Source organism: Pongo pygmaeus, chromosome 21 (assembly GCF_028885625.2).
Source record: "Pongo pygmaeus isolate AG05252 chromosome 21, NHGRI_mPonPyg2-v2.0_pri, whole genome shotgun sequence".
NCBI lineage: Eukaryota > Metazoa > Chordata > Mammalia > Primates > Hominidae > Pongo > Pongo pygmaeus.
In genome coordinates this window covers 2,559,920-2,569,274 of record NC_072394.2, presented here as the reverse complement: position 1 = coordinate 2,569,274, position 9,355 = coordinate 2,559,920, and the positions used below count along the sequence as shown (strand labels likewise).

The 9,355-nt window shown below is 38.3% G+C and overlaps 1 long non-coding RNA gene across 1 annotated transcript; it reads right to left on the bottom strand.

The window, feature by feature from the left end:
• Nucleotides 1–1,544: 1,544 nt before the first annotated feature.
• On the bottom strand, nucleotides 1,545–9,332 carry LOC129022096 (uncharacterized). Its single transcript, XR_008496223.1, has 3 exons — nucleotides 9,134–9,332; nucleotides 6,031–6,249; nucleotides 1,545–1,658 (listed from the first exon to the last, which is right to left on the bottom strand). It is a non-coding gene; the product is annotated as an uncharacterized LOC129022096 (long non-coding RNA).
• Nucleotides 9,333–9,355: the final 23 nt, after the last annotated feature.

Below are 9,355 nucleotides of genomic sequence, written 5' to 3'. Positions count from 1 at the left end.
GACTTTTAGCCACAGCACTCTTGAATAAAGTTCTTTTTAAAATTTCTTATTACCTGACTTTAGCCAGGCCAAACAGCCAATACTTCTGGCTTTTGAACTTTACCAAAGGTAACCTCCCAGGTGCTAAGAGAAAGGAAAATTTAAGACAGTCTGTGGAGAAGAAGAGAATCAACAAGGTCAGCAGATACCAAACCCAAAAGGACTCATTTTCTAACCAGGGAATCAAACCCAGACCACCAAAAGTGAAAGGGAAATACCTCAGCTACTGAGCTACAGCATGGGGCAGTCTCCATTCCCTTTCCTAGAAGGAGTCTAGAGCTGTTAATTTTGAGTTCATAAAGGCTTTTAACTACTCAAGATAATTTTTAGAGCTAACTATGATGTGAACCCTAAAATTCCCATTCCCTGGAAGGTGGAGACCAACAGAAAGTACCACCACTTGGTTACAAAGTCAAGCTCCCCAGGACATAAAACAAGACGGAGGCCCCATCCAGTTTTTTGTTTGCCTCAGGAACCTGCAGCAAAGTTTGTTACTGACCAGCTTGCTGGGCCATCTTGAGCAGTGAGCTTATAGGGTCCTATGCCCATGTTTTATCCAAAGGTATCCCTCAATACAGAAAAATGAATTCAAAGCACAAAATACACCAGATTCACTACAGCTTAAGACTAGCCTCAGAATTATTTTTCACATTAATCAAAACTTTACAGAGGAAATAGTGATTTTTACCATTCGTTCAACTGGTTTGCAGAGAGAAAGAAGTCAGAAATCTGATTGGTAAGAAATTTTTACCCTTTTCCTGGCATGCCAGGCTTCTGGGTTCCCTTTCCCTGAGCCGCCCTAGTGACACAGCTCACGGTATGATAGCCCTGGGGGTCTGAGCCACAACACAAAATAAAACTTTTTTTTTTTTTAATGCACTTCAGTGTGTTGTTGTTCATTTGGAACGTTCCACTGTAAGTTATCTTTAGTAAGATTTTGCCATTTCTGTAAGACTTTGCTGCCTCCTGGGCCTAATGTATAATTCAGAAGGAACTCAGTTTTCCAGAAATTAAGGATACCATTTTTACTTAAAATGTTGGCTTTACTCTCAGGTTCTCTTGATTAACTTAGTCAGTGATTTTTTTTCCTACCTAAGTGGGCAAGAAAAATGAAACAAAGGGGGAGAACACAAAAATCCCTGTGAATTTTCAAAAGCCAAATTTTATAACCCGTGCATATTACTGTTCACTACCAGCTCAATTCTGACCCAGTCAGATGTAAAAGGCTTCTAACTGGAGCCAAGCCAGTTAATTCCCAGATCAAATACCATCCTGGATCCAGTTCAGTTTCTTTTGCGTCTTCCAAAGAAACTTGGAGAGCTCAAAATACAAATCTGCAGAGCTCTGAAATCCATGAGAGGGCTTACCCACAATCCCTAGCTGCTCCAGGAGTTAAATGGACACTGGTGGGTCCTGCAGGTGCCTTGCATGTTCACTCAGTGCTAGTAGCTCTACATTGGATCCCACTTCTGACACTATCTGATGAAGAAAAACCTTCAGCTGAATTAAATTTAAAGGAGTTTAATTAAGCAATGAACAATTCGCAGATCAGGAAGCCCCCAGAATCACAGCAGATTCACAGACTCCAGCATAGCCATGTGGTGGAAGAAGACTTGTAGCTAAAAAAAGGGAAATGATGTACAAAAATCAGTAGTGAGGTACAGAAACAGCTTGACTGGTTACAGGTTGGCGTTTGCCTTATTTCAACACAGTTTGAATACTTAGCATCTGTGAGTGGTTCAAGAATGGCCACTGAGATTGGCCAAGACTCAGTCATTGTTACAGGCACATACTCCTAAGTTATTCTCAGGCTATATTTACTTTGGTTTAACACTACTTACATATCAGAGTAGTTCTAGAGTTTAATATCTTCCACAGTATATTTGCTTTTCTCTTCTGACATACTGTAAATCACTAGACACTTAGTATATGAAGAAATTCCTTTAGTAACTTCTCATATATCCTGCATAGCATCTCTTGTGTTACAATTTTCCCTACATTCTTTAACTTGCTTATTTAATGTTTTATTAGTTAATGCTTTGCCTTATTAAGATCCTAGATTCATACCTTTCCTCATCTCACAGGAAAGCACAAGACCTGTGCACATTATGTGCTTGATGAAATTTGCTGAATGAAATGAAGGCACCAGCTGATATGCTCCAATATCTAGGGACTGGTGATTATTAGAGAGCAGCAAACATTATTGAGGCAAATTTTTCATATACTGAAGTTGTTTTTCTTGTTTCCTTAATGTACAATTTGAGGCACACAATCGGTATAGAATATTATACCAATATTTCATTTCCATTTACTCTTACCTTAAAATTGACACACACATGCCAGGCTCCCAATATCATGTAATCACAAAGTATAATAAAAAAATGAAGTGGGGAAATAGTTACAAAAGGTAAGCTGCTGTGATTTGAGTCCACTGAAGATTTTACAATAACAGCGTAGCTAGTCCTAATCACAACTGCTTTAACCCCAAAAGGAATCATCCAACAAACTGTATTGGTATAAAATGTATATTTCTGATCAGCAGTATGTAGGAGCTGCTTTTCATATACATAGTCATTTGTTTTTTGTTCTTCTATAAGTAATATTCTATATTTTCCAGCTGGTTTGAATATCTTTTTCTTAATTATTTGTAGAACTTTTTGAATTTCAATGATACTAAACCTTTGAGTGCTATCTATAGTTCAGATCATTTCACCTGGTTTGACTTTGCTTGATGTTTTTTTAATTGTGTGGCAAATTTCCTAAAGCCCTTTTATAGCTTCTGTGTTTCATATGTTACGTAGGAAGGCTTTGCCCACTAGATGATTATATAATTATTTTCCAAACACTTTTCCAAGAGCATTTTAAATTTTGTGCTCTTTCATTAGTGGATCTAGAACTTATTTTGGATATAGATTGAGGTAGAGATATACTTTTTTTTCTTAATGAAGAGGAAATTGTTCTAACACTATTGTATATTAGTCCAATTTCTCCCACTGGTTTGAAATGTCATCTGCAAACATCATTATGTTCATCAATATTTAGTTCCCATGGTAGACCACCTTTTCTTTCTTTTAGGTGAGGTCCTATGATTAGTTCTGGCCAATGGCCTATGAGCTGGATTGGTAGGTGTTACTTGTGGATAAGAAAGAAAAAGCTTCTTGCCGTCTTTTACATTTCTGTGATCATGGAAAAGGTTTCATGTTGAGACAGCAGAGATACAAGATTTAAGCAATGTGTATTGTGTAGACCCTCCCCAAGTTATAGTTTCCCTATAGAACCTCTTCGTCCCAAGGTCAATTTTGCACAAAAGAGAACTTAGCTTTTTGAGTTAAGCCTCTGAGATTTTAGGGGTTGTTTTTTTACTGCTGCCTAAGTCTATCTTATCCTGACTAATATATCACCTTTAACATATATAAATACCCGTAAGCGTATGGTTTTGTTTTTTGAGTCTTCATTCTGAACCATTTATTTATTTGCTTCTTCTCATGCCAATACCTCCCTCTTTAATTGTAACTTTATAGCAGATTTTAATACCTAAGAGGGCCAAGACCTACATCATTATTCGTTTTCAAAATCCTGTTGGCTGGTTTTAAGCATTATTTTTAAGGTAGATTTTTAGAATTCTATAGAAGAGAACTTGGTGAGATTTGCAATGGTATTGCATTAGATTTATAGATTTATAGATTAATTTATGATAATTGTCATATAAGGTCCTGTAGTTTTTTCCATGTCTTTTATATTTCTATTAGTTTTTTGAAACATAAGAGTTTTTTTTTTTTTGCTATTGAATGAGATCTTTGTCTACATTACATTTTAAAATTAATTCTAAGCAGTGTACAGGAAAATAATTGATTTGTATGTTTCTCTTATATGTAACTGCTCTTTTCCTCAGCTCATTCATTAGTTCTGAAAACAATCAGATGATTTTCTTGCACCATGACATTGTCCTGGGGTTGTTTCTTAGAGGCTTATCAAGTCTTCTGGATTTGTCTCTAGGCACAAGCCTGGGTGCAGTTCAGTGTATTTTCATCATTCATGGTTTCTTCCACCATCTGTTCTAGGAAATATTACTGTGTCCTATTTAAATTCTCCATTCTACCTCTTGTTCCTGTAAGGCATTTAGCAAATCTGTTTGTGTAATTAAATTTTTGTACTATTATTACTTTATGGACTAATTTTACAGCATTGCTTAACTTATTTAATATTTCCATACTGGTTTTACCATCTTCATTAGGAAAACCACCGTATAACTATACCCTATTATTACAGAGTTTGTAATCTGAATACCATCTCCTTATCTTTCATTGATTATCCTCTTAATATCAAGTCCTGACCTACTTTTATCAAAGGCATTGTCTATAGCTATGTATTAAAATTTTCTACCATTAGAATATAAGTTTTATCCCTCTTGGTAAATCGTTTTCCTACTCCATTATTCAAGGGTAAAATAGGTGTGTTTACATAATTCTCAGCATATACTTTTGAATCTTTTTTTCAATAAGCTTAAAAATTCTGTAACATTTAATGAACACTTAAATACCAAGGCATCGATCCATCTACCTGCCCACAGGCTTGAAAATCATTTCCTCCAATACCTTTTGCATAAGATGCATCTTACAGGACCTACTCACAGAAGGTAAAAACGGAGAGGCAGTTCTTACTCTGTTCTCTGAAAATATCATCACCTCCCCTCCAAAATAAAGAACTCTCAGCTGTTCATAAATAAGTATTCAAAGGAAGACAGTGAGTTAGTCAAAATAGGCTAGACTATGCTTCAGTGACAATTCCAAATTTTCAGAGTGGCTTTTTGATAGTATGGCTGCAATTTATTTTGCTGCTTCTTATTAAAGGATAGTCTAATTCCTCTCCCCTTCAGTCTGGTGTGTCTTCAGTGCCTTGACTAATAGAATGAGGTAGAAACGACACTCTTAGACTTCTAGAGCAATGCAGTTTCCACCTTCTGGGAACTCTTGCTCTAGAGAAATTAAGTATGACAGCCCTCAAACTGCCATGCTGAAGGAAGCCGAAGCCAGCCACATGGAGAGACTGCGTGGATAAGAGCAATGCCTGTGCACTCCCCAGCTGTTCCAGCCAGCCTACACTAAGTGCCAGATGTGGGTGCAAGGGACTTCAACTAATTCTGGCCTCGGCCTCCAGGGGTCTGCCACCATATAAAAGAGTACAAGCAAATATAGCCCAGCTGAGATCTTTAACCCCCAAAACCAGGAGAGGTGAGTTTTGGGATGGTTGATTAGGCAGAAATAGTTAACCTGAATAGTCTGTCATAGTGAAAACGTATTTCTTACCTTTGTGAAGTCCTTTTAAGAATCCTGGGAACCACCCAATGCTGCTATTCTCCACCAGGCAGCTCAGCAATTCAGGCTGCTCTGGTCTTATAGACTCTTAGATCATGATCTTTTCTCTAAAATTTCCACAGCAAGAGAACAGAACACTGGGACATTTTGTGCCAGTGATTAAATACTTCAGCCTGGAAATGATACATACCCACCCCTTCCATTTGTAGCCCATTGGCCAATTCATATCAATATGACTAACTTTCGAGGGGTGTAGGAGCATCCTCCTCTGTGGGGCAGGGAGAGAGAGGGGGACTAGATAGGATCTACCACACTCTTCTTCCCCTCTCTCCTGCTAATGATGTTACCTCATCAGAGTCCTAGGAATTCCTTTGCCTACTAGGAACCACATATTTTCGTGTAACCATAGCTGCCCTGCAGTGCCACCATCACTCTGGGGGAAAAAGCCCTTTCTCCTAGTACCAGGTACCAATCTTCTTAAAACTGTAAATCCACGTTTTAAACATAAACATGTATCACATACTGACCTAGCATAGCATTACAGCATAACAAATTGCCCCAAATCTTAGTGGCTTGATATTATGTAACAACATTGATTACCTCACAGTTTCCGTGGGTGGAGGTCCCAGCTAAGCTAAGCTTTGCCCCCTGGTTCTGGGTCATTTATAAGGCTCACCCATCTCAAGAGCACTGGTGACAGATTTGCTTCCAGGTCACTCATGTGGTTGTTTGAAGATCCAGTTCTTTGAGGGCTGTTGGGCTGAGGTCTCAGTTGCTTAGGCTGGAGACCTCCCTTGGTTCCTTGTCACATGGAGCTCTCCACACAGAGTCGCAGAGTGAGTGTGCAAGAGGAAAAGAAGGTTCCAGCAAAATGGAAGTCTCAGGTTTTTGTAACCTTATCACAGAAGTGATAATTCATCAGTTTTCCCATCTTCTGTTAGAAGTGAGTCACCAGGCCCAACCCACACTCAAGAGGAAAGGATCACACAAGGGCCTGAATACCAGAAGGGAGAGATCTTGGGAGGAGTGTCAGAAGCTGTCTATCCCAAGTACACCTATGGGATGGGTATTCTGCAATACAGAGGACACAAAGATATATAAGGTAAAGCCCTTGACCTTGAAGAGTTTTTAGTAGTGGTTGGAAGAGTGAGGGTAGAGGGTGATAGCTACATATAAATGCATTATATTATGAAAGGTATGTGGTGAAGTTATTGTATTAGTCCATTTTCACGCTGCTGATAAAGACATACCCGAGACTGGGTAATTTATACAGGAAAAAGCGTTTATTCGACTCACAGTTCCTCATGGCTGGGGAAGCCCCACAATCATGGTGGAAGGCAAGGAGGAGTAAGTCATGTCTTACATGGATGGCAGCAGGCCAAAAGAGAGACAGCTTGTGCAGGGAAATTACCATTTTTAAAAGCATCAGATCTCATGAGACTTATTCACTATCATGAGAACAGCATGGGAAAGACCTGCCCCTACGATTCAATTATCTCCCATGGGGTCCCTCCCACAACACGTGGAAATTAGGGGAGCTACAAGATGAGATTTGGATGGGGACACAGAGCCAAACCATATCAGTTATACAGAAGAGCAATTGGATCTGAGAAGAGACAGCAGCTCATTCTGCATGAGCTATCAGAGGTACAGTGTGGGCTACATGACAGAGACTGAATGATTCACTGGACAGCTGGAGAAGAGTGTTCTAATCAGAATGAAGGAGCAAGGAGACACTGAAATACACAATGTGCTTTGGGAATGGGGAGTAGCTGTGTGTTACTAGGACACAGGGAAGTGTGGGAATAGTGGAATATAAAGTGGGCAAAACTGAAGCTGGGCTGTGAGAGGCATTGTGTATCATGCTAAGCGAAGTTAACTTTAGTATAGGAAAAATAGACATTACAGCGTATTGTTGCCTCCAAATAATAATATTAGTGTTGGCAATATTGTGGCAAAAAACACAATTATGTTTGCACCAACCTAATATATAAGCTTTTTGAGTTAGAATATGTGCTAGGCATTATTCTTATCTCATAAAATCTTCACAGCCACCTTTTGGAGCAGGTTCTATTACTACCTGCATTTTAACAGAACTTTGGTGTTGACTAGTTTTAGCCCCAAATCACATGGCTAGGAAGTGTCAGGGCTGAGATGCCAATCATGATCTGACAGCAACAGGTCCCTTACCCTGGTCTGCGACTCCTTACGGCAAGATCAGTCCCATACATCCTTGCTACTTTCTTCCTACCATCCTTAGTCTGAAGGCTAAGACTTCAGTTTTTGTTAAAGATAGGAAATGCTTTGGTAATGGCTGTCTTTTATGCTGCAGATGCTCTCTCTCCTTTTAGCTTTTCATTTTGTAAATTTTCCAACATATGCATGAGTAGGTAAAGTAGCAAAATGAACTTAGCTTCAACACTGACTTATGTTGCACCACTTTTCTTTCACCTATCTTCTTTCCATTCCCTACATTTTATTTCTGGAGTATTGTAAAACAAATTCTACACATCATTCTATCATGAAAGTGATAGAATGACAGAATTCCTGTTTATGAGTCACTTCTTTTACAAGCACAGTAAAACGTTTTCCATTGAGTTTATGGGATTGATATGTATGTAGTTAATAACAGTGAGTCTTAGTAGCATTCATTGCAAAGACATTTTCTTAAATTTCAATAGTTTGTAAACCCTTGAGTGTTTTATTTTAATGATAAGGGCTGGGTCCACATAGTTTTTAGCTAATACTAATTAATGCATAATCCAGGCCAGATCTTCTCTTCAGGCAAATTCATCCATAAATATCTCACTATCTATAACCAATAAAGCCTTTTAAAAATATAGTTATCACATCTTTATCACCTTCAGCAAAATTAATAGTAATTCCTTAATATCAGATGCTATTTTTAAGAACGTTTTAAAACCAATTACATAGTCTACACAAAAAAGTTGCACTGAAAATGACAGAATGATAGAATTCCTGTTTATGAGTCACTTCTTTCTACAAGCACAGTAAAATGTTTCCCGTCAAGTTTATGGGATTGATATGTATGTACTCAGTAACAGTGAGTCTTAGTAGCATTCATTGCAAAGACATTTTCTTAAATTTCAATAGTTTGTAAACCCTTGAGTGTTTTATTTTAATGATAAGGGCTGGGTCCACATAGGTTTTAGCTAATACTAATTAATGCATAATCCAGGCCAGATCTTCTCTTCAGGCAAAATTAATTTCCCTCTCCTATAAGTATTGATTGAAATTCGCTCTCATGTGCCCTGAAGTACTTTTAGTCTTATTGCTGTCTTTGTTTTAAGCCGAGGGCAAAAACCACATCCTTTTCATGATCTATTAACCACATCACTGAGGTTCATGGTTTGCACAACTAGTAAACACATACAAAGCACCCTTTGAGAAAGCTTCCTCATCCTTTAATTGTAATCCAGTCTTATATACTAACGGTGTGGTGGTCCCAAGGTACAGATTCATCTAATGTGACCTGGAAAGAAATTTGGAAATCACTTAAGCCTACCCTCATTTTAGATCTGACAAAACTGTAGTCAAGAGAAATGTGAGGTCCATTTTACTGCAGGTGGCAATAGTCTTAACTGACTCATTTTATCGGTTAGTACCCATGCTTTTAAGAGTTTCTATGAAATTAACATTTTTTGTAAAAAAAATGCAATTGCATAGCCTAGTTTCATCAATATCCTAAATTAGTGATGCTTCAATATACACATGCAGAGTACTTAAATTTTCCTCTGTCTTCAGCAAGAGATACTCACCACGTCCCTCCATTTTTCATTAAACATACGTGTACTTTGCAGCCCGTTGCTTTTATATTTGCTATCATTGAAGAGGGGATGGATTTTAAAATTACTGGCCATGTTTCCCTTTAGAGAAGCCCACACGCGCCAACCCTGCCCTTATTGGAGCCTGGGCAGCAGTGGTGCATGTTCTAACTTAGGCAACATTGGGTCATCTGTTTATTGTCAGCTTGGCGGTCA